This window comes from Denticeps clupeoides, chromosome 20 (assembly GCF_900700375.1).
Source record: "Denticeps clupeoides chromosome 20, fDenClu1.1, whole genome shotgun sequence".
NCBI lineage: Eukaryota > Metazoa > Chordata > Actinopteri > Clupeiformes > Denticipitidae > Denticeps > Denticeps clupeoides.
This window is the reverse complement of record NC_041726.1, coordinates 7,305,383-7,331,710: the sequence shown is the minus strand read 5'-3', so window position 1 is coordinate 7,331,710 and position 26,328 is coordinate 7,305,383. Positions and strand designations below refer to the sequence as shown.

The following is a 26,328-nucleotide window of genomic DNA, read 5'->3' as shown; positions in this document are numbered from 1 at the left end:
CACTCCAGACCTCTGTCCCAGACGCGACTGAACATGCTGCTTAAAAGATCAGGGAGCAATTAGACGGAACATATTGGGACTTTCCTTTTTTTTTATAAATAAATTCGCAGCACGTATGGCCGCCACCTGAATTCAGGGTGTAATGTCCGTCGGAAACCTGTTTCCAGAGCCTGTTCATGAATATTCAGCCGTCTAAATATGGACCGGAACGTCTGTGAATTGCCTAAAACAACCTTGCATGGTTTACCAGGGTCGTTTTAATTGTGCAGATTGTGTTTTCCACCTGCTGTCCTGAACAAAATGTTCCGATAGAAGGTAACTGTTCCGTGCCCGGCAGGCATGTGAAAGGACTTTTTATCCACGCGTTCAAGCCACGTCGTTCCATGACACACGTGACAGACCGTGGGAGTTGAACCCGAGGAGGAGAAAAACGTCCAGAGCTGTGAAAGGCCATTCACCTGCACCGTGCATGCTGGACGGTCTCCTGCGGGGTCCGTCCAGACAAAGCCCTGACCTTCCCTCCTCTCCCATGGGCAAAAGCCCACCAGGCTCCGTCGAGACCTTTTATTAGCTGCTGCTGGCTGCTTGAAAAAAGACCACCAGAAGACCTACCGTCCAAAAACAGACCACATTCTCTTCATAGCCAATCCAACTTCATATATATATACAGGGTGGGCCATTTATATGGATACACCTTAATAAAATGGGAATGGTTGGTGATATTAACGTCCTGTTTGTGGCACATTAGTATATGTGAGGGGGCTTTTCAAGATGGGTGGTGACCATAGTGGCCATTTTGAAGTTGGTCATCTTGGATCCAACTTTTGTTTTTTTCAATATAAGAGGGTCATGTGACATCAAATTTATTGGTAATTTCACAAGACTTTATTCTTTCATGAGTTATTTACAAGTTTCTGACCACTTATAAAATGTGTTCAATGTCACCAACCATTCCCATTTTATTAAGGTGTATCCATATAAATGGCCCACCCTGTATAATACATGTGTTAGCATAGTGGGTAACCGACTGGCCTATGAACCAGAAGACCCAGGTTCAAATCCCACACAGACAGGTTTAAATGATCACTCTAATTCACCGCTGAGCGGCTTTAATGAAGGTCTCCCTCCGGTGCCTGGGCTTGGTGGCAGCAGTAATGGGCAAGGCCTGGCAAGGCGCTCCATCTTGGAAGGAGAGGGTAGCATATGGACAGCAGGAGAACTTTTTTAAAAAGGCCTTTGTTCAAATTCACCGCCGCAATTTCCGCAATCGGCATGAACAGGAAAGGTCCGGGCAGAAGGTCACAGGCCCAGGTTGTTCTTGATAATTGCATCTGTTCCCGTCTTTATATCTTTTTATCATTTCACCATTACGGCGTAACCTCAGGTGAACTCTGTGAAGTCAATAATTACTGTCCAAAAAAGGGAAATGTTCTTTTCTGTGTTTCATGCTCACATTCATGCAAAAAAATCTATTTTCCATTTCTCTCACATGAACAATCTGAACGTGACCGTGACACGATTGAATCCCTGCTGCTAACGAAAGGTATAACGAAGCTGGGAGAAAGCAGAACGTTCTGACAACGTCCTCTAACAACGCCTACCTCTTATATGGGCCCATTCATAGTTTTCAATTAAACAAATAGCAGTTGCTATAAATCATAAAAATAATATTAAAACTGTCATCTTGTGCAGTGTGCACACAAATCATGCTATTTATTTATATATGTTTTAGGAAACACTTAATATGCTTAATGAACTGCAATTTATAAAAAAACAATTTTTTATAATAGTTGTCTTTTTTTTGTTCTACTTTAGTTTTGGACAGCCCCGGTTTGACCTTTTCCCATTTATGTAACGAGTCTGGTCCATTTTGCTGCTCTATGACTCTTCCTGTGCTCCAGCGGTGCACTATATTGTGTCTATGTATATATTGTAATATATTATATCTAGACAGATATGGACATAAGTCTGATTAACTCAGTAGACATTCTCCCCTCTTCCCAGCAGTACAGTAGACTCACTTCCAGTGAATTAAAATGGAGAGGCTGGTGCTTCTGTAACCATGTGACCCCTCGTGTGCTTCGTCTGACGCTTGAATATCAGATCACTTTGCTAATCCATCTTCTTCATAACGATAGTTTTGTTTTCCGTAAAGGCAGGGGGGGACATGGGGAGAATCGGGGTTGATGTCATCCTCCCTCCTGAATGAGTAGATGCACTTCTGAATGAAGTCACATACTACTTAGGCCGGGCGGAGTCAATTAGCTGTCCTGGACTGCAGACACCATCAATCATCTGTAGATGGGCAGTGCGCAGTGTGTCCATTTTTTTTCGTGTCTTGGCTAAGTGCAAGAGAAGCTAATGGAATGTGAGTCTGTGTTTAAGTCCAGATTGGGTGTGGTAGTGGGTGTGGTACACCAGGCAGATTGGAAACCTCTTACTTGCGTCACAGGAGCGGATGCTATGCGTCAATGTGACACGGTCGCATCTCCCACGGCGACGTTTCCACTCAGCCGGACCTCTTTTCCACGCTCTTTTTGTTTTAAATCATCTTCACCTTATTTGTCTCTCCCAGCTTGCTACTGAATTTCTACGTCACGAATAAAAAATGTACGTTTTTGAAAGGACTTTTCATTAGGGCCAATAACGTGGCCTCGTAATCGGAATCAGAAGGACCGCTGCCCTTGTCATGGGGCTTGGGGACATCGCTGTGCATCTTACTGACTCAACCAGAAGAGTTTAAAAAAACGTTTGAGCTTAATGTAGACTGTAAAATAGATGCAAAAACTCCAAGCATTGAAATGCTACATCATGTGTCACGTTCCTTAGTCTAGGAGTTTAATAGACGCAACAAAGAAGAAGAGGAGACTCCGTTACCCACACACAACCAAACTAAACGTACAAACAGTGCTTTTATTTACACTAACTCACGTTAGAATAGCCTACAGGAAGTGGTGGTCCAAAAGGGAAAACTTTAGTGTGTAGAGGACACGCACAAAATGTAACAAATTCATAGCTCATAACAAAAACACACACACCGAAGCTAACACAAGACACCATGCTATCACAGGCTAGCAAAAGGCGTCTATTGCACAAAGCACGTGAATGAGGTCCCCAACGGAGCTGATTGCATACTTCTCCATGGACCCTGGGGACCTCCTGAGGGAGTAAGGGTCTAGCAGACCCCGGGGACCTGCCAAACACTCTTTGGAAAAACTTTATGTACGTCGTGGCGACCATCGTCAGATGGTAGGTGGAAGCGGCACCGGTTAAGGAAGCGACCCCGTAATCAGAAGGTTGCCGGTTCAAATCCCGATCTGCCAAGGTGCCACTGAGCAAAGCACCGTCCCCACAAACTGCTCCCCGGGCGCCTGTCATGGCTGCCTACTGCTCACTCAAGGTGATGGGTTAAATGCAGAGGACAAATTTCACTGTGTGCCCCTTGTGCTGTGCTGCTCTGTATCACATGTGACACTTCACTTCACTACTTGCTCTAGAACAGCGCCCTCCACTGTGTATTTGCATATTAACTGTGTCAGCTTTGTCACATGTTGTGTTCTCTTGTACCTGATGTTGATGCTGTGAATGAATGATCTTATCCAACGGACTTCAGATACGATGAATAATTCACAGAACTCGCTGTTTGAACATCACTGCTTTCGCTAGGATGGCATCGATACCCTATCAAATCTCAATGAGAACCATGTCTGTCCATCCTTCCATCCATAAAAAAACCACTGTTAATGGCATCACAGTAAACACAGCTGCCTGCTTTTAGTTGACTTTTTGTTAAAATCCTTGGATCTTTGTCTGGTCTGCTTTGTGTTTTGACCTCCCATTTTTTGTTCATTACCTGTTGTTCATCTGAGCTGGTCTGCTGGCACAGTTCGGACCATGCTCACGTCCCGATGCTTTCAGCCTTGTCTTCTATTCAGCTGCTTTCCTGTTACGAGAGCTCTGAAACATTTTAGTCCATTAAAATGAAAATTTCTGAATTGCTCATGAATGGGTCTCAGGCTGGAAAGATCTTCAGGCATGACAAATTGTACCCACCTTTTTAAAGTAGTTTCTTTCAAAGTGCTTGAGAACACTTCGCTCTTTGTCTTCACTTGGAATTCTGAAGAGTGCTCCTCAGACCATGATTTCCCCTGCACACAAAATCTTCCCCCTCCCTTCATAGCTAAAAAGAAAAAAAAGAAAAACTAAGATGAATCACGTCTGGGATTAGATCTGCGGCACTTCAAACGAAATAATGCAATCTCTGGATTGAAATTTCTCCTCCAAGCAGGGCTTCCCGGCTGGCCCACGACTTCATACGGCGTGTTTCAAAAGGTTACGACAGCAGGCAACCCTGGCATTTACTCTCCGGCCTGATTTCGCTTCACGAAGCCCCCCACGGGCTGCTTCCTAACTGGCTTGCATGCCCGCCGCTTGAAAATCTGTATACCTGTGGAATAAGGGATGAGGGAGAGCGTGAGCGCGCTCATCTTACCATGCTACAATTCCAGCGCGTTCGTCCTCGCGTGAGTACTCCACATTCACAAAGCCTTCCATAGTGGTTCGTGTGCGCTCGCAATTATGCTTCCTTTAAATGACAAGCGACGCATGCGGGGATATTTCTTCTTTTGGGGATGAATTTTCCACCACTGAGTGGTCAGTTACTCGATGTGATTCTGTTAATTTTTTAATTACAGGGAAGAGGAGACAAAGAACAAAGGCTATTCCTCAGATTGAAAGGAGCCATGCTGTAACACTGATGGATCTGTGTCAGGGAGGGGAGGGCGGGGTAGAAGGTTGGCATCTGGCATCTCAATTGGTTTCTTACTAGCTGGTTCCGGAACAGCGGGGTTGGACCGCTTCAGATTTCATTCTTGCTCGACCTTCGGAAGGACTTGATGGACGGGTGGACAGGTCTGAGGTGAAGCACATGTACTGCATGATAAAATGAAGCAAGCAACCTTCTACCATGCTTCTACCATTGTGACAATGCTGAGCAGGGGCAGTTGACCTTGCTTTTGAGCATTCATCAGAACGCTTGAATTGCATTGAACTGCAGTGTGTTAGCTTAGTGGGTAACACCCTGGCCCATGAACCAGAAGACCCAGGTTCAAATCCCGCTTACTACCATTGTGTGCCTGAGCAAGACACTTAACCCTAAGTTGCTCCAGGGGGGGGCTGTCCCTGTAAGTCGCTCTGGATAAAGGCGTCTGATAAATGCCAAAAATGTAAATGGGCGTGGTCACGTTTATGTACAAGGGGTATCAGAAGCGTAGAGAATGGAGGGAAACAGAGGAGAAAAGGAGGAGATGGATGCCTGGGTGTTTGGGATGTATTGACAGGAGGGGGTTTAAATCATCCAGATATGAGTGAGAAAAACATGGCCCTCTTTGTCACTATAGTGAAACTGTATAAATGCAAAGACAGGATGTATATTTACATTTATGGCATTTACCAGACTTCCTTATCCAGAGTGTCCCCCTGGAGACACTCAGGGTTAAGTGTCTTGCTCAGGAAGACAATGGAAGTAAGTTGGGTTTGAACGGGACTTTGCGGTCTTCTGGTTCATAGAAAATGATAAAAACAAACAAACAAACAAAAGTATTTAAACACGTACGAAGAGAGAAAATAATTCAAGGGGTAACAAACCCAGTAATAAATAGGCCTGCAACCAAATTACAATCAAGTTGTACAATGTACAAAACTGGAAACAGAAGATAATCTATGACAATGTATGTTTCCCACAGTACATCATGGTAATATTATGAATGATTTTTTACAGAGAGTTTATATCCCAAACTGAGTCACGAAGTACGGAACATGCTCAGTAATTGACAAACGCAGCAGATTCCAGCGTTGTTTGCGTCATAATACAGATAGCGGCATTTGCCAGAACATGATAGTTTATCAAGTCTGTTTCTCCAATGGCTGTAATATTATCTTTGTTTATGCTCAATAAAAAAAAAAAAAAAAAAAAAAAAAAAAAAAAAAAAATATATATATATATATATATATATATTTTTTTTTTTAAATCTTGGTCATGACAGGCAATATCAGTAAAAAAGAAACTTATTTCTACATCCACATGCACTACATACACAATATATACAGCACTGTATATTGTGTTTAAAATGTAATATTCATGTAAGATACATTTTTATAAACGAAGTGCATATTGCCTTGTCGTTTTGAAGCACACTCAAATGCACCACACCGAAACACATTCATGAATATGCGATTTGTTCACAGAGGACATCTACGGGGTCGTGGCTGCCGAACTCTGAGCGACCTCTGCTGAAAAACAAGCAAGAGCCGATGCGCCAGGTTGTCCCTATTTCCCAGCATCCTTTGCCACCATGATTAGGGAGTCAGGGTGGCCATTGCTCAACACTCGGCAATCACGCCGTGACAAACGGGGCTCCTTATATAACTTCTAATTGCAGTGTAATTTTCCATTCAGACAATGGGAATGCGGACAAAATGGCTCATTAAAAAGAGAAACTGATGTGCGGTTTATGTGTGTGTGTAAAGGAGGCAGGTCAGTTTGTAGATTTTGTAGAAGGTACAGCTGCCGTTGCTTTAGGGAGAGTGTCCTGCTTTTTTCACGTTAACCAGATCATTTTACTAAAAATTCTTTCACATCATATCAACGCAGGTGTAGTGGAGCCAGTTACAGCGGGATTTTTTTTCCTCATAAATACCGGCAGAGTGGATTTCAAATGGATACTGTGGAAGCATAAAAATAAAAATAAAAAGCTTAGGCGTGGATTAAGTGTAGACTGGCTTGTTATGAATTATTAAGCACAGTGAGGACAGTGTTTTCACGTCAGAGGATCATTTTGCCGTTTTCCGTGCCTCACCACGTGCATTTTAAGAGCAAATTGCTTGTATTCATGCATGAGGAATGGACTGTCTCTGCGCTAAAAGGAAGAGATGCCTGTCTCACTTGCCATTTTGTGTCATGTCTATTCAAGGTAAACACAGAAAAGTGAGTGAGGATTAATTACGCCTCATTGATAATTCAGTTGTCATTGCCTGTCTCTAATTATTGTGCTTTATCGGTGCCGGCAAAGACAGGCCTGTCATACTTTTATATGGATTAGAGATTCCGGCCTTTTATGCTGTGCCTCTCCTGTTTTGCTGTGCCATGGCGGCTCTAGACAAACATGATTCAGTTGTGGGCCTGGTTGAAAAGTGAAAGTGAAGTGACTGTCATTGTGAAACACAGTGGGCGTGGGTGGTAGTAACCTAGTGGGTAACACACTCGCCTATAAAACAGAAGACTTATGTTCAAACCCCACTTACTACCATTGTGTCCGAGACACTTAACCCGGAGTGTCTCCAGGGGGGGGACTGTCCCTGCAACTACTGATTGTAAGTTGCTCTGCATAAAGTCGTCTGATAAATGCTGTAAATGTAAAATGTAAATGTAAAGAAGAGGCATGGCTAAGGGAGTGGTTTGTCATTTCCATAGACGCATTTTGTATTTTCGCTTCCTGTCTTCCACTAAAAATTATGCATCATCCTAACCACGTGACTGAAATCAAGCTATCCAAAACTGATCCCAAAACCTCAACAGATGACCTCTGGACATTTGTAACATCATGACATTTTTTTTAATTACATTGCACCCCCGTGCAATGTAATTAATGTAATTAAGTGCCTTTTATGATGTTTCTTTTTTAAAATTACAATCAGTAGTTACAGGGACAGTCCCCCTGGAGACACTCAGGGCTAAGTGTCTTGCTCAGGGACACAATGGTAGTAAGTGGGGTCTTCTGGCTCATAGATAGGCATGGTTAACCGCTAGGCTTCTACCACCATGGTTGAATGTCGTTATGCATAATTGATGTGTGAGGTGTATGTGTTTGTTACCCACTGTAGCGTGAGCATTAATTTGGTGGGTTTCAGCCAAAGTTGGTTCCATTGAAAGGTGAATAAATCACGCCCATTACACTGGAAAGATGATGAGTGATTATTTCTGTCATATGAAATGGCTAAACATTGCCAAAAGTAGGAAAATGACCATTTTTATTATTTCTAAGTAGTGAGTAGTAGTAGTAGCTTTTAAAAGGACGTCTTATAAACTTTTCCCCAGAGGTCCCTAATCATGTCCTTGAGATAGAAAGAAAAACCTACATCAATGTTTAAGCAACGTTTGGAGAGAACCTTTATGGAATGTTGTTTTGTTTCCTGGGAAATCTCAGTTCTAGACATGCACGATATATGAGTCTTATACAGATGCAATAGAGTAATGGCAGTTTCACTGTGAAACAGCCAGATCAGAACCAAAGAAAGATTTGTGCCATCAGGGTTATTTCAGAGACGTCACAAAATCAATATCAATTCTTTTTTTGTGTGTGTGTTTCCATGTTCATACGTGCAATCAGACAAGATCTCAATGCTGGGATCAGAAGTCAGCTGAGAGTATCACTCGGTGCCACTCAGGACCTGTAGAGCATTTTCTGGTTCTCGATGAACAATGACCTTCACATATTTTGAGATGGGCTGGAAAGCACATATCGAAAGTGAAAGATAAGGCTGTCAGTCAAAAAGCTTTCTGCTCGCTGCTTTTGTCTTTTGGCGAAGTTCGTCTGACATATCTGTCGTTCCTCCATGATGAGAGCTGGAGATTGTCTTGTGCACTGCTGCTTGTGTGCCGACCTTGGTGTGTAAAGGAATTCTATTTTTCTGGATGCAATAGCTGAACAAAGACATGGGCATTGCACACACATGCATACTTTAAATTCGCTCTCTGCAAGGACATGTTGAGTACGTCTGCTAAAGGGTTACGCCTAGCGGCATCACAATGGCTTCGATGCTAAAGCAGGACACCTTTCTAGTGGTGGCATTTATCATATGAGTTTTAGCATTATTGAAGGTTTTAGTTTCTTTGCTAAAATACACGAATCATATTTGATTGGACAAATGGTTATATAAACGTACAAGGGAAGATGTTTCATACGCTCAATAGCTGGTATAAGTATACAGACGTGGACAAAATTCTTCTTTTGAAAGAAAAACTGAATCTGACAAAAGTAATAATAAATAACAATTCTGTGAAGGTTAACCAATGAAAATCAGGCCTGGATAAAAGTGACCCCTAGAAAAGACTGAAAATAATGTGACTAAATGGACATGGTAATTCAAGGTGTGTAGGGCTCCACGTAATCACTGTGTTGTTTGGTGACGTGGTGGGTTCCACACTCAACAGGGACCAGAGGATGCGAAGGAAAGAATTGTCTCAGGAGATTAGAAAGAAAATTATAACCAAGCATGTTAAAGGCTATAAGACCATCTCCAAGCAGCTAGATGTTCCTGTGACTACAGTTGTACATATTATTTAAGATCCATGGGATCCAACCACCCTGGACGTGGCCGCAGGAGGAAAATTGCTGCATCTACCACATGGTGTCTTGAATCTGTTCAGGGTACAATGAAATCTCAAGGCTATCAAGGAATTCTAAGGAGAAATGTGCTGGCCAGTGTCATGAAGCTTGGTCTCAGCTGTAAGTCCTGTAAGTCGCTTTGGATAAAAGCGTCTGCAAAATAAAGTAAAGTAAAGCTAAAAACACCCCAGAATGGCTAAGAGGAAAACATTGGACAATTCTAAAGTGGCCTTCTGTGAGCCCTGACCTCAACCATGCCGTCTGGAAAAGGTGCCCTTCAAACCTGAACCAACTGGAGCAGTTTTCTCTTGAGGAGTGGGCCAAAATGCCTGCTGAGAGGTGCAGAAGTCTCATTGACAGTTACAGGAATTCTTCGATTGGAGTGATTGCCTCAAAAGGTTGTGCAGCAAAAATATTACGTTAGGGGTACCGTCACTTTTGTCCAGGCCTGTTCCATGTTCTCTGTCTAAATTCTCATCTAAATGTGGCATAGTGACACACGAAAACGTATTTTTCCAGCATGTGGAAACAGTAGGCATCAACGGCTACTAGATCCTGTTGATCGTACTTTTTCTGATCATCAGAAATTTCAAGGAAATTTCAGTTGCTTTATTTTAGACGATTCGGCAATGTGTTTTCTGAAGGTTTGTTCTTCCTGAAACCTGACTTTCCCCTTTTTTCAGTAATCAAGCGAGGCAGTTAGCATAAAGCTAAAATTGACACTGCACAACCCAAGGCAGCATGTTCTTCATACACCTTTATTTTTGCCAATGATCTTCAGAATGATCTCTTTCCACAGTTTTAGAACGGGAGTGAACCCTCTTACCTAGCGCTAATATATCCTCAATTGGGATTGGCATCCTTTCAGGGGTATTTCCTCAAATGGTAGAGCGCTCGCTTAGCCTCGATACCCGTATTCTCCAGGTTTCATAGCGGCAGTGGTGACCTAGCGCTGCCCCAAAGAAGCGGCCCCGTAATCGGAAGGTTGCTGGTGCCACTGAGTTGCCACTGTGCAAAGCACCGTCCCCACATACTGCTCCCAGGCGCCTGTCATGGCTGCCCACTACTCACCAAGGGTGATGGTTAAATACAGAGGACACGTTTCATTGTGTCACTGTGTGCTGTGCTGCAGTGTATCACAATGACGATTACTTCACTGTCACCTGGAGTGATAATCAGAAATTCTTCTAATTCAATATCAATCTATGTTATGCTGCCATTAATTAAAAAAATAACGAACCTTTGTTCCAAATATTATATATATTGCGTTTCTTGTGGCCTTTAAACACCATTATTCTGGATAACATTGAACAGAAGTTCAATTTTAATATATCAATTGCCTACAAAGATAATGAGGAAAAAAAAATGGCAACCAATAATCAACATATTTATAATTTATTCGATTTCTAATTTATAAAGATATAGAGGGCGATGAGCAGTTATATACAGTATGTTCACAAAGGAAGCACTTGCCTCTGTGTTTGAAGGGTGGTCCACACAGTGCTATTATTGGCTCCGGAGTTGAATTTGTGCACTACAGTAGCTCAGCACAAGCGTACATAATGAACCGGCTCTTAAATCTAGCTGCGAACGGGAGTGACGCTGAGTTGGTGGGTGGGTGGGTGTTTATTTTGAATTTCACCCGCAAAACACTTGAAATGTTGTGGGTGGGTGGTCATGAGGGCCAGCGGTGGAAGCACTTGACCCTGCGCTGGAGCGTGAGGACTCATAGGAAAACCCACAAGTATACAAGTATGCAAATGTAATGGGAATTGGTTTTACGGAATGCATGAGTCAGGTCACAGTTGGCTGTAGCAAAATGTTAGAATCATGCAACTCCTTCATTTACATACTTTTATCTCCACAAACTTGCAGCACCCTTATTCAAATCATGCAAAAAAAAAAGATTGTGCATAGCTATATCTTTTAGAAAAAGGCTTTAGAGAACATTTCAGCATAATCGCTGGTTGCCAGTTCAAATCCCGGTCCGTCAAGGTGCCACCGAGGTGCCACTGATCAAAGCACCGTCCACACACACTGCTCCCCGGACGCCTGTCATGGCTGCCCACTGCTCACCAAGGGTGATGGTTAAATGCAGAGGACACATTTCATTGTGTCACCGTGTGCTGTGCTGCAGTGTTTCACAATGACAATCACTTCGCTTTCACTTTCATTGAGCCCATCTGTCTATCTGCATAATATTTATTGAGGATAAATTGAGGTTTATTGAGGATATTGGCTAGATTTGTGTTCACGCTGAATCCCAACAATGGGTCATCAAATGAAGTGAAGTGATTGTCACAAGTGATACACAGCAGCACAGCACACAGTGCACACAGTGAAATTTGTCCTCTGCATTTATCCCATCACCCTGAGTGAGCAGTGGGCAGCCATGACAGGCGCCCGGGGAGCAGTGTGTGGGGACGGTGCTTTGCTCAGTGGCACCTCAGTGGCACCTTGGTGGCTCGGGATTCGAACCGGCAACCTTCTGATTACGGGGCTGCTTCCTTAACCGCTAGGCCACCACTGCCCCACAACTTGAATGATCACTTCATTCAAGGGACCTGTGGGATAGACTAGGCACGTCCACATTCCCTTCAGGGGAACTGGCAGAATTTGTAGGGCTTTGGTTTTTAAAGATATTTATTTACTAGAGACTTGTACTTGTTCATGATTTGAAAAAAGAAATGCTAAAGAAATGTTCTTACTTCAATTAGAAGCAAACTTTATGAAATGTCTGTAATGGGTTAATCCAATGTAAACTTCTGGATTTAAAAAATGTTTAATATATTTGTCCATATCTTCCAGTCCTAGCTGCCGTCCATTTAAAAATATTCTAATATTTGGATGATTCACTTAGATGAAGGTAAAACGTTAGTACTTCCTCAACCTGTGCCTTTATGGTAGAAGCTGCTACTAAAATTTGACTCCATCCCACTCCTTATGGCAAAGCTAGTAAGAACCTGAAATTCAAATTTGCACCTTTTATGGCATTATTTTTATTCAATTCTGCGGTCATAAGAATGCCCCAGAATCTGTCTCGTTGTACATATGACACTTAAACTCCTCGACCAGAAGGATTTTATGAGATTTAGTGATGACCAGTAATCAAATAAGACCTGCTTTGTTGTACAATAGACACTCTAACAGCCAATGGTTCACCATCACTGCCAAATGCTGACCTGATACCTGGTGCTTTCGCCGCCAGACCTGGTGTAATAATATCAGTTTGTAATGCAATATAATTTCTCTTGTTATTGGTTCCTTGGATGTTTACGTTCAGTGTTCAATGTCATCTGCATGTGATTGTTGTAACAGCTTAAACCGAGCTCTTCTTTCAGCCTTCGCTGCTCTTTAATGCCCCATTTGCCAGACTCTTCCGCTCGTTCTTTCCCCTGCACTTGGCTGTGGCTGGCTGTGCATCAGCATTGTCTGTGTAAATGATCGTCAGGTACGTTCTCATTACTTAATGTTCGCATCCCTCCATGCAGGAAGAGTGCCGTGAGTCATCAGGCCTTCCAGACATCTGCATTATTTCTGATAAGAGAGCGAGTTTATTTATCGCCTTTGTCAAGTCGAGGGATCGCCCTTGTGCCTCTCGACGGCTCACATCAGCTCTCATCTAACTTCATTTATATACATACACACATACACACATGCAGAGAAAAATGCTATTCTGCTATGCTTCATCGAGCCGGCGTTATACGTAACTTTTACTTTTCCACCATCTGTGCATGTTATCACGCCTTTAGTGTATTGTCATTTTCCAGTTTCGGTGCAGCTGAGGCCCGGCCAGATTATGCTGATGAAAAGGCGCTTGTGTGCCAGGTGAAAATGGACGCCCCATTAACATTTAATATCTTCCCCAGTGTTGCATGATAATTGCATCGGGCGATATAATTCATTATAACAACAAAGCGCCGGCACTCCCTGAAGCCTTTAAATGTTTTCAGTCATCTGAGATCCAAATTGTTCAATTGCCACTCAAACGACTGGTGTTCCCTCCTCCAGGGGAGAAAAGGGGCTGATCCTAAATGGAATTTTAATCTTGAATTAAAATGAAAAATGTTCTCATTTAGTTCTAGGAACAAAAGGCAGTTTTGTGGAAATAATTTTACACTCTCAAACTCACTCACTCTCAAAGGCCTGCATGAGCGATCAGAAGTTATACAGTACGTTAATATGCTAATATGAGTGGTTAGGCTGGCTTTTAGGACCATCTCTATACTTGGGACAAATGCAGAGGTACGTAAACGTCAGTATGTTTCAGAGTTTGTGCTCAAACATTGCAAAAAATATGATACAGCTAGTTAATTTCATATTTACGAGATGATAAATAATTAACAAACAACTTTTATCTCTTGGTTTATCAATTACTGTATCAATTTCTGTATACACAGAAGATGGTCTTATCACATGTTGTGAGTCCATCGGTTTTGACAGCTAATAAAAAAAATAAAACCATCAGGGTGGGCAGAGTTATTGTAGGGATATACTGTACCGAGGACACTGCTGTGCACCTTCTACGTGTTGTTTAGTGAGGATTACGTGCCGAACACCTTATATTTATGGCTTTACCTGAAGAAAACACTTTTCAAAAATATTTTAAAAGAAGATGTATTTAAGATTCTTACGTTTGAACCTCTTCTTTTAAAAGGTGACCTTTCTGTGTGACCAGCTCAGAATTCCATGCATTCACCATCATTCATTCATCATGGTCTCTAACCTCATTTGAAAAAAAATCCTCCCCGTCCTTCATTGTCTTTGTGTCATCAGAGTTACTCTGCTTTTTCATGACATTTGCACTCATCGTGCACTCATCGTCCTTCATACACATTCGGCTCACAGGGAGGGCAGGTCCCAGACTCTCCCGAACAGTGGCGTACCACGGGGATGGAATAATGGCTGCCAGAGCGTAATAAGCAGGGGTTTAACTTTCTCTTTCTCCAGCCTCGGAGTAGCTGGCGTGTCACTTGAGGGCTGAATCATTAGCCTGTTCCTGAGGAGGACGGCACTGATGAGCGCAGCGATTAGGGATGACTCTCACCGCGCTGATTTTGCATGGAATGTGCTGTGTGCCTTGGCATAAGTAAAAAAAGCCCAAAATGGTGTCTCACACCCACTCTGGTTTTAAATAGAAAGAACTGTGGAGACAGGAGAATTGTGTCGGTGACAAAGTACTCTAATTGTTGCTTATCAGGATGACTTTTGGATCTCTTTTGCCTAGAAATATATTTATAACAATTGAATCTAGGTAAGAGTGCATAAACTAGTGTAATATATAATAAATAACCAGATTTCCAGGAAAAAGGCCATTCTGCAATAATAAATCAGATGATAACAGGAGACGGTTAGAAGAAGCTCAACGCAAATGGTATATTACAGCTGGGTTATAGCCTATAACCATGGTAACCAGGGTTGGGATGAAATGGAATTCAAGTAACTGTGATATAACAAATTCAACAAAGAAGTATCTGTATTCAGTCCAGGTGACATTTTGAAAAGCCAGTATTTAGAATATAGCATTTTTTTCAAGAAATAAGATAAATAATTAAAAAAATGTGTTACATAAAGCTTAACACCTACGTACCGATTTTGCAAATACAAGAGAAAGACCAACAATTGATCAACAATTTAGGCAGTTAGTTTAAGCATTTGAATTAATTTTATGCACAAACATAATAAAAAATGTAAAGAAAACGACTGTTTTGGCCCACATTGTTTTACTTGTTGTGCATTTATCACTGACTAATTTCTCATGAAATTAACCACACGTGTTAATTTTTTGTGTTATCTGAGCACATAATATACTGTAACAGAATACAGCACTGAACACATTTATGGCACACAGTAGAACAAGCTACATTGACCTAGACTCAGTGTAGCTTTGGCTCAAATTTTTTTACTATTTCTTATAATCCAAGTACAGTACACGAAATATGCGACACAATATTAAGTTATATGTTCTTCAATGCACAGCTTTAACGAAATAAAATGAAGTGTAAAACATTCAATTTGTCTTACAATTCCCTTGACATGTACGAAACCACACAACCTTCAGGGCAGCCACTTAATTCACTTTTTGTGTCATGATATTGTTAGGTGACCTTTTCGGGTCTTTGTTTGACTTTATTGAAGCTGGTAAACCTCATTAGACAACATTCACTTGGTTTCAGTCTTGCACCTGGAGATGGGAATTGCCAGTGCAACCCCGTATGGCAGAGGTAGGTTTAGTGGATTCGGAAAATAGATGGATGGATGTCTGAACGTGTTTTTTTCAGCCAGCAAGGACAGCATTTGCTCCTTCTGGCTTGGAACGCTTTGATGCCAGTAAAAACCAGTACTGGAACCAGTGGTACACCAGATTCTTATTGGGGTTCAACTGAAGTAAAAAAAATTTTTTTGGAGTGGCAGATTTCCTTTAACTGCGTCAAATTCTTACAATGTCTTCTTTCGTAAAATGTAGTTTTGTGTATACTATTGCATCTTAATAAAGAATATAGTGAAAAGGGCTAATTTGTTTTAACAAATTATTTAAAAAGGATAACCTTCAGTCCAATGCATTTTCAATGCATTTTGGTTGACATTAATCTTCAAATACACATTTGCAATAAAAAATGTTTCACACAGAAGTTGGATATAGCTGTATAGTGAATGTTTTTTTTCTTGACTGTAGAAAGTATTCCAATAAGAGGAGATACTGGGTTTCTGATTTTTGCGAGGTATTTGATTCTGATTATTAGAATCAGAATCAAGTATGTTAACACACACACAAGGAATTTGTCTCCTTAAATACAATATACACTACCAGTCAAATGACTGAATGCATCTACTCACCACCTTCTCCGTCCCATCGGTGTGACATTTTGTACATTATAGAACAAAACTGAAGACACAGGACTATGAAATATCACATGTGAGGTTAATTTTTATAAACATAGGCAAAACGTTGAAGATTTGTGTCTTTCCAAACCACGGAGCTTTTGCTGTGATGGCAGAATTTAACACTCTTGTCTTCTCTCGCTTTAAGTTGGGGACGGTTTCAGTCCTGAATGTTTTTGCTGAACACTTTCTTATCATTCACTCATGTTTATGAGCATCTCATGAAGTGGCTTTGATGATGATAATAATGAACAAAGCAGTCATGAAGGTAAAAAGAGGAAGAATCATCTAACATACTTTACTTTCTCCTGATTCAACAAATACTAAGTATATTTCTTGCTTTGGATTCCTCAAATCCAGACTTTGGACTGTAGTGTAATATAAAACAGTTATTGTTAAATGTTGTACCATAAACCATAACTGGCATAACCTTTGATACCTGAGCAGACAACTATTTTGAAGTACCGAAAGTTCTGGTGCTTTCCAGTTCTCTGATGCCAACCCTACTGCAGCCAAGAAAATCCTGTCCCTTTATGTGGCCTTTTCTGCAGATCAAAATGGAGGAATTTATACAGGAATATTTGTTTCGTCTCGATGGGGAATGTGAAGGCTGCGTTGGCCAGAAGCACTTCTCTATCAAGTAGGTGACTCGTAATGTCAAGCATGGGAGATAGAAGAAAGGCGGTTTTGCTGCAATTATCAGATTAGACCCCCATTCATCCATTTTGCGGAACACGTTGCCAGTGTCGTTTCTGAATTTCAGAGTGTCCCTGAGAAACAGCTCTCAGCCAAGATCCAGTAAAGAGTCGGCTGCTGGTCAATCGTGATTCGCCTGTATGGGGTTGTGGTGGAGGACAGAAAGTCCATTGACGTGTGAAATAGGTGCCTGTCTGAAGGCTTCTGAAAGCTGACGGGAGTTTAATGGTGCCGAGATGCACAAAAATATTGAACTGGGTCTCTATCATCCCGTGGCGCCCGCAAATCAAAGCCAGATGAGGAGTAGAAGTCAAAGCACTGGCTTATGTAAGATTACTTGGTGATGCTATGATCGATGGGAAAAGCAGGAGATTCGGTGTCTTGGAAGTTTTTCATGTTCAGTTTTGCAGGGTTGGCGATGGTGGTTCTTCTAATTTAATAAGTATATTTAGCAGATATGACAGGTGGACCCCTGCGTTCACCTACAGTTTGTCCTGTGTCCTATACTACATCCATTGGTTTCTATAGCGATTTAGTTCATTAAGGTATTCTAATTAAATTACGATATAATTTTTCATTTCTGTCTTCTGTTTTCATTTCTGTCTTCTTGACAATCGTCTTGATATCTGGCCACCTCCATAGTCATAATGTTTGTAGTATGGTACTGGAAACCTAGAGTGGAATGTAATGCCATCACAACTTCTTCACATGATCCAGTTGGATTTAAAGAGATTCAGCAATAGGAGAGGGAGCTCTTTTCGATGACGTTTTGTGACTTGAGGGCCATTTCTGTTATAGAATCTTTCTATTTTTTTTTTTTTTTTTTACAAATGAATCACAGATTTTCTGAAGAACTAACATTAATAGCTTGCTGTAATATTTAAAACTATTACAGACAAAAGTGTGGCAACAGAGGCGTATCCCATTAATTTTGAATGGGGTGATGTCATGCTATGGAGAGCTATGAGTGCCAAAATATATAAATACACCAAAAATTTAATAATAAAATGGGTCATGGGTCAATGGGTCATTATTTGTCCACTTTTTTTTCCTCCACTTTACCCGCAACAGTATCCCCTGCTTCGATGTTGTCGATATTTCACCCATAAATGCTAGCGCCATGTTGGAAAGGACACAACCACAAAATAATTCAAAACACATTTTATTATTTAATTATTGATGTTGTCACGGATGTTCATGTCACCACTGATTGTTGTCTCTGTGACTAGTGCTCTAATGGCTACATCCAGTTTAACGTGAGTTTTGCTTAACCTGTGAAACTCGTTTTGGGGTCTCAGCCCCCTTTTTGTTCACATGAATAAGTCCGGTTTTGTTTGAAAACTTGCACTTGGGTCCTCCGTCCCCCGTCGTGCGAATTTATGCAATTTTAACAAATGCAGTAGACAATCAGCCGGGCTTATTGTGAATTAAGTGACTGTAAGTGGCACTTCCACGCTCAAGCGTTGACAGGACGTGTGTCTGTGGGCGTACAGTAAGCAAGACGCAGCTGCGTTCATTTAAAGATAAGTAGAAAGCTCTAAGGTGGTGAGTTGTGAAGATTGACGGTTCTAGTTGTAGTGCTTGAGAGACGCCACTATGTCTTCGCTCACATTGTCTCTCTTCTTACTCACCCGGTTGTGGGACATGATGGTCCCAAGTCCACACAAAGTGACCAGCCCGCTGCGGAGTGGACGTATGGGGTCTGTTTCATGTTATTTGCTCGCTCACGTGACCTCCAGCTGGGTTCTTGACTGGATAATTACAGTTGTAGCTTCTGCTGAGCGAGAACTTTAAATCCCTGTTTCTGCTGCGCCATGTGAGGTCAAGAATCCTATTAGCTGTTTTCCAGTTCTGAAGCCCAAAACTCGAGATCTGTGAACATCAGAGGTTGGAAAACGTTTCCTCGGCAGATAAAACAGTTTCAGAATGTCCTGTTCCTGCCTTGTCATTCGTCAGGCCCATCGTTTCATTCTGAAAGAACCTCATGTTCTCCACAAAATGTTATAATCTATAATATACATGCTCTAATATACATTAATACAACCTTATCATTTAAAATTCACTTTCAAGAACTCTTATTATCACCTCTGTTGAAAGAGAAGGTGACATGAGCAGAGAGGCTCCGCATTATCATGATTCCTGTCACAAAAGAGTCACAAAATGTTACCGTGAGTCATTTTCACAAACGTTTTATTGCTTTTATTAACAATGATGGATTTTTCACAGAATAGTCGTCAAGGTAGACAATTCTTTTGCTATGCAATGTGTTTGCGCATTGTTGTTGCCTAGCAACATACCAGCAGCAACAACAAAAAGCTCGTCTAGAGGCATTAGCATGTAATTCTATTGATGTGTGGTCACAGGTGTCAGCCAATCAGGCCTCAGAATGGAATGGGACCAGACGTCCTAGTGTCAGCCGTTTTGCAGGTGAGGGTCTGATCTGCTGTGCTCCATGATGAGTGAGAAGCTGCTTCGATTGCATTAGCACCGTCCCTCAGAGGGGAAGGTAGCCTGGAATCAAAATGCGGACTGTCCGCTTCAACTCTCCATTTTCAGCAAGTAATCAGCTATTCTTGGGGCTCCATACCTGATGAAAATCGATGTTATTAACAACCTATACACCCCACCTCCCGGGGTGGGGTCCACGTCCAGGCTCTTGTCTTGTGTGTGCGGAGCTTGCATGCTCTCCCCATGTTGCCCCCTCACCCTGTGCGGATTAAGCAATTACTGAAATTACTAATTACCACTCCGGGGTGTGGTGGAAGCAAGCAGCATTTGTGACCTGTGATTTTGTGGGTGATCGAGTTGATGTACAACCTTTAATTACATTAGTCAGAGCCGGTGTCTTCTGGTTTTGATTTTCCTAGAATGCAGCAAGAAATGTGTCTGGCTACGAAAGAATCTCGCAACGAGGTGAGAAAATATGTAATATGTGTATCAGGGACCCAGACCTAAAGTGCAATAAAACATCCCCACACGGTCCAATTACCTTTTCTTCAGGCTCCCACATGCAGACAAAAAGAAAACGCGAACCTGTAATTGTAGGATTTTCGCTGTGTGGCTTCCCTGGGTGGCCTAGCGGTTAAGGAAGCAGCCCCGTAACCAGATGGTTGCCGGTTCGAATCCTGATCCACCAAGGTGCCACTGAGGGATCTTCCACGAGGCCCTCAGCCAAAGATCGCCCTTGTCTTTCCCAGGCTTCGAACCGGCGTGGCAGAGCTTTAGTGAGACTAGAGGGGAAGAGTTGAGTTCCAGTCCTTCTGTGGGGTTCACTGTCAATTGCCGTTAAGGACAGCATGCGGTGCAGCAACAAACTCTGGTTGTGTGAGGGAGACCGAACGCAGGACTAAAGGGACCGGCTGGTTATAAAGAGGAGTGGACAGACCCATTACCGCTAAACTAACCAATCACCGATCAGAAGACATTACCCTGCTAAGCACCCGTGATTACCACCACTTACCTGTGATGAAGAACCGGTGGGAATAATCAGGGTGCTAGTGAGCCCCGGAAGAACACACACTCATACAGGGGAGAGTTCGACTGCTGGGGGCGTGGCAGAGGTGGCACGGATGGTACAGCTTCCAACGTTTTGTACAAGGTCTATAAAGGCGTGGTTGCATGAGTTTCATGGGGAAGAACTCAAACGAAGATTTTGAGCCACGCCTTCTCCGCCTCACAAATGCTCCACAGAATGAATACCCACAGAAGCACAAAATTTTGTATCAGCAAACAACTCCCCTGTATTTGAACGCTAGTTTAGTAGTCAAGTGTCCGTATGTTTCTGCAGTGCGTACACCAGCATGCGATCCTTAAAAGAATGACTGAATCGAGTCGCTGCACTTCACATGCGAGTGCCTAAAAGCATACTTCAGTCAAGGGCACCGTGCTTCTCTTCCTTTAGAAGAGAATTCCGAACACGCCGACATAAAGGTTGTTTTTTTTGTCATGGTTGCACATCACCGTTGGAAATCTATATAAACATGCAGTGGACATAAAAAGTGTACACACCCCGTTAAATTACCAGACCCCTGTTTTTCTTTTGGTCATTTGGATCTATGCTGGCGCCCGAAGGTTGTGGGTATTTGTGTTTGTTCGTATTTCCTTTCCCGATTTGACAAGAAAGCTGAAGGGAACCAGCCCGAAACATACTGCCTGGGCACGGCGTTGTGCCCACTGGCGTTTAAACCTTCGCAGCGCAGAGTGGATGAGAGGAAATGCATGTAAATGTTTTCGACGGCTACTAATGACATCGAATTATGCCGCTAATTTGATTTTGAACAAGTAAATATTCATGAGAACGTCTCCCAAAGGGGCCTCCACCTCCGGCCGGGCTAAACCGCTGGTTATGTGTTCGTGGAAATGCCCTGTTTAAGGCTCTCCATTACTGAACTGCAGTAATTGCATTAATTAGTAGAGGCGATTAGGAGGGGGTGCGATTTGCCTCCTATGGCAGGCAGGCGAAACAAGGTTGAAAAGGCGTTCCTGATTTCCGCGGTGCCCTGACTTGTCAATAACTGTCGGCGGTAGAGCTGATTAATCGCTGTCTATTATATTCATATCTTATTAACAGGCATTTATTCATGACTTTCAGACCTTGTGATTGGTCTCTGTTGACAATAAGGCACGCGTTTAAATTTCAGTATTGTTATGCATGAGTTTTTGAGAAGTGCGTCGATCGATTGATTGACCTGTCAGTGTCCCAAAGGCAGTTTTTGTGAAGTGGCATGTGAAGTGGTGTGTAGATCTAGAGAGAGATGGAGTGTAAACGTCACTCACTGCCACTTTGCATTAGGTGTATGATCAGACCTGCGATTGATTTTTAGCTTCGCCGCGGCATGACCTCCTCCTGAGAATCTCTGAGCCTCATGAAACGGGTCATGGGATCGTGGTGCAGGTTGTCACAGGCGTACAGGCAAGGCCTTTGAAAATAAAAATCTAATTGCCCCTGATGTCAAAATTAATACACTGGAATGTTTTGCTATAATCATAACAGCATAAATAACTATATTTACACCATATTTACCAATAAATTGTTTCCCATCTTGAGAATTGGGACAAAACATGTCTAACCCCAAAACTTTTAATTAATTACTTATAAACACTGTAATTCAACATGTTTTAATGATATGAAATAAGAGCTTTTTTGGTCTGCTTTTTATTTTCTCAACTTGCACTAGATAAGAATGTAAGCCTTCCTAAACAAAACATTTTTTTGATTGTTCAGCTAATTAGACAACGTTATTTCTAATAAAATGGCATCCCTTAAACACCTTCCTGCATTGTGATATAATGATATATGTATCGGGGCAGTGGTGGAATAGGAAACAGAACTGTAATCAGAAGGTTTACCAGTTCAAATCCCGACCTGCCAAGGTACCATTGAGGCGCCACTGAGCAAAGCAAAACTGAACAATACATTTAAAAATATTCTCAAACTAGAGTTTTGCTCCAAACCTGGAGAATGAATGATGAGTGACTCTCTCTCTCTCTCTCTTTCTCTCTCTCTCTCTATAGTCTCTCTAGAGTCTCACGTTAACGCAGCACGTTAACGGCAATAGATTTATAAGTATATTTCTTCTTTCTTGTGTCTTTTATTTTCTTATTTCCTAAAGACTTTTATTTTGTTTTTGAGACCCGGCTCAGGTCTCTTGGACACATGGCGTGAGCTGTGAGAGGTGCGGGGGGTTTGTGTGCAAAAAGTTATTTCTTTCATTTTAATTTATGTACATATTAGGAATATTTTGCATGTGTGTTATTTTGTGAATATTTTTTTTATGTTCTTTTAATACTGTATATTGTAGAGAGAGGTGCAGAAAGACGCGATGTGTGACTCGATGTTCTGACGCGACCTTTTTGTACAGAATACACTTTGCACAGAAAATCTCTCATTTGTGGTTCAAGAAACGAAATCAAAAAGTTAAACAACGCAGAAGAAGAACCGCTACACTATGATGACTTTCACCTTGATATTTTAGCGCGGATGTATACCTAGCCGAATTGCACTGTAGGGGCGAGAACGAGAATTTTGCTTACTCTAGATTAATCTAGATAAATTTTTCTTACTCTAGATTAATCAAGAGTAATTTTTTTTCTTACTCTAGATTAATCTAGATTAATTCCAAGATTCCAGTGAGATTAATCTATATTAAGAAAATTATTCTATGCCCACCTCTAATATATATATACATCCTCTGATTTTTTTTTTTTTTTTTTGCAAATTATGGAGATCTCCTCTAGAGCAGTGATGTTTTGGGGCTGTCGCTGTGTAACACGGACTTTCAACTCCCTCCAAAGATTTTCTATGGGGTTGAGATCTGGAGACTGGTTAGGCCACTCCAGAACCTTGAAATGATTCTTACGAAGCCATTCTTTCGTTGCCCAGGCGGTGTGTTTTGGATCGTTGTCATGCTGAAATACCCAGCCACGTTTCATCTTCAGTGCCCTTGCTGATCGAAGGAGGTTTTCACTCAAAATCTCACGATACATGGCCCCATTCATTCTTTCCTTTACACGGATCAGTCATCCGGGTCCCTTTGCAGAAAAACACCCCCAAAGCATGATGTTTCCACCCCCATACTTCACAGTAGGTATGGTGTTCTTTGGATGCAACTCAGCATTCTTTCTCCTCCAAACACGACAAGTAGAGTTTTTAACAAAAGTTCTGTTTTGGTTTCATTGGACCATATGACATTCTCCCAATCCTCTTCTGGATCATCCAGATGCTCTCTAGAAAACTTCAGACGGGCCCGGACATGTACTGACTTAAGCAGGGGAACGCGTCTTTTGACCCCACGGGGGATGAGATCTTGCGTGGAGCCCCAGATCGAGGGAGATTAACAGTGGTCTTCTATGTCTTGCATTTTCTAATAATTGCTCCCACAGTTGATTTCTTCACACCAAGCTGCTTACCTATTGCAGATTCAGTCTTCCCAGCCTTGTGCAGGTCTACAATTTTGTTTCTGGTGTCCTTACACAGCTCTTTGGTCTTGGCCATAGTGGAGTTTGGAGTGTGACTGTTTGAGGTTGTGGACGGGTGTCTTTTATACTGATAATGAGTTCAAACAGGTGCCATTAATACAGGTAATGAGTGCAGGACAGAGGAGCCTTTTACAGAACAAGTTATAGGTCTGTGAGAGTCAGAAATCTTGCTCGTTTGTTAGTGACCAAATACTAATTTTCCACCATAATTTGCAAATGAATTCTTTAAAAATCAGAGGATGTGATTTTCTGGATTTTTTTTCTAATTTTGTCTGTCACAGTTTACCTATGAAGAAAATAACGGTCCTCTCTCATCTTTTTAAGTGGTAGAACTTGTACAATTGGTGGCTGATTAAATACTTTTTTGCCCCACTGTGTGTATGTATATATATACATGTATGATGTCATGCCATATTAGATGCTATATTAGATGGTATTTATAGCATAGAATAGGAAATAGTTCATAGAATAACAGGTAGTTGGTTTTAAGAACAACAGAGGACTTATTATTTTTATAATTCACCGGTTGAAGGTAACCAAATAACACTAACTCTAACATTAACACTAACACTTCCAAAAAAGTTGAGCATTATCAATTTCTTTCCTCAAAGCACCATGCATTATTCAGTAAAACTGTTCTGGCGGGATCTGCTGGTGTGAAACAGGCTCGCCATCGTTTGGAATAAATTCCACCTCTGTCTCCCAGAGAAGCGGTTCTGGGCATTGCAGACATCAACCTAATGACCCACAGGCCAGACACTATCAAGGCAAACCGCTTTAGCCTTAATAGAGAGCAACGCATCGCCATCGAAGTGCTGCTGTAGGGCTGAGAATCCCACACACTCTCCGATGTGAAGACTGTTACACGTTTTTTCACGGTTTCAGACTTTGAAAAGTCAGATTTCACCCCACAACTCGCTTTTTCTGTCACTGACACCAGGTTATGAGCTCTGAACCAATGACAGGTTTCTTGTTTAGATGCTTTACATTCTTTATCACCCCATTAAAGCTATAGACAGGCAGTGAAATTGAGTTTATAGGGCATAGTTTGTGTCTCAGCTTTAATCTGATCAAACTTTCTCCGAAGTTGCAGAAGGGCAGTCAACTTGCATAAATACAGATCCGATTGAAAGTTGATACCAGATTGAAAGTCTTTTTTTTCCCTAATATGGTCAGATTTATATCCTGAAACTAGATTCTTTTCAGAAAGGTCCAGTAAGTGATTGTGACCATCAAAATACTAACAGAAACGTTGCTTACTTGTTGTCATGTGTGAGCTTTTTCTTTTCAGTTGTATCTGACAAGGCCAGGTTTGCCGTCCTCCAGGTACACAGTCTTACACCTTCAAGTGCACATCTACCATGGATTCTGATGAAGTAATTCAACAGAGGACCTCTGTTAAATAGGCGATCGTCAAAAATGTATATGTCTGCCTCCAACATGGTAATTATGCTCTGCTCTGAAGGGAGGAGGGGTGGAAAAAGATGAAGATAAATCCCTGGGTCGTAGGAAATACAGAAATAGATTAACGTATGAAGACATGAGATGTGGCTAGTGGTAGTGGCAGTAGGGGCAGTGGTGGCCTAGCGGTTAAGGAAGTGGCCCCGTAATCAGCAGGTTGACGGTCATGGCTGCCCACTGCTCACTCAAGGTGATTGGTTAAATGCAGAGGAAAAATTTCACTGTGTGCACTGTGTGCTGTGCTGCTGTGCATCACATGAGACAATCACTTCACTTCACTGTACTGGTAGGCGTGCCACATTTCCCGTGGAGAAGTCATTTTGTTATCAGGTTAGCCTGAACTTTTGTTTTATTTTGATGCTTTGATGCTGATGAGACCGGCTTTAATCTCATTTTGCCACTCAAGCACTGCATTTTTCATAGGAAATGTGGACGGAACCATACACTGCAATATAATCTTGGCTGATCAATTGCATTACTGTTACCTGGCTTATATGTGGTCAACTGTGTTGAAATAATTAGCATTTGGTAAAATTTGAATTTGGGCTAAGTTTGCCTAAAGGGGTGTCGATGAATAAGTAGGTGAAAGAGCTGCACATAGAATTCTTTGTGTAAAACTGCAACATTGGGAACCTAGTCGGAAGTTAGTCTCGCCATTTTGATTTTGACTGAATCCAATTTGTGATTCATGTTTCTCGAACTCTTTATTCCATTTGATTGACCTCAGTTTAAAAAAGGCGACAACGACGTGACGGCCCGAGGTTACTAACAGCGCTCACGGTGCGAACTTCACACCTGTGCATTGTGGGCATCGGCGCTGGCTGACGGCGGTAATGCCGGAGCGCTCCAGCCTCTGAAAAATGACTCATCCCGGCGCTCTATCGTCCCCTCTCCGCCGAGTTCAACGTGCGTGCTTTAGCATATT

At 41.9% G+C, this 26,328-nt stretch overlaps 1 long non-coding RNA gene across 1 annotated transcript; it reads right to left on the bottom strand.

The window, feature by feature from the left end:
• Window positions 1-3,679: 3,679 nt before the first annotated feature.
• LOC114770487 (uncharacterized) lies at window positions 3,680-25,244 on the bottom strand. The gene is made up of 3 exons (XR_003743345.1): window positions 25,203-25,244; window positions 4,054-4,180; window positions 3,680-3,957 (listed from the first exon to the last, which is right to left on the bottom strand). It is a non-coding gene; the product is annotated as an uncharacterized LOC114770487 (long non-coding RNA).
• Window positions 25,245-26,328: the final 1,084 nt, after the last annotated feature.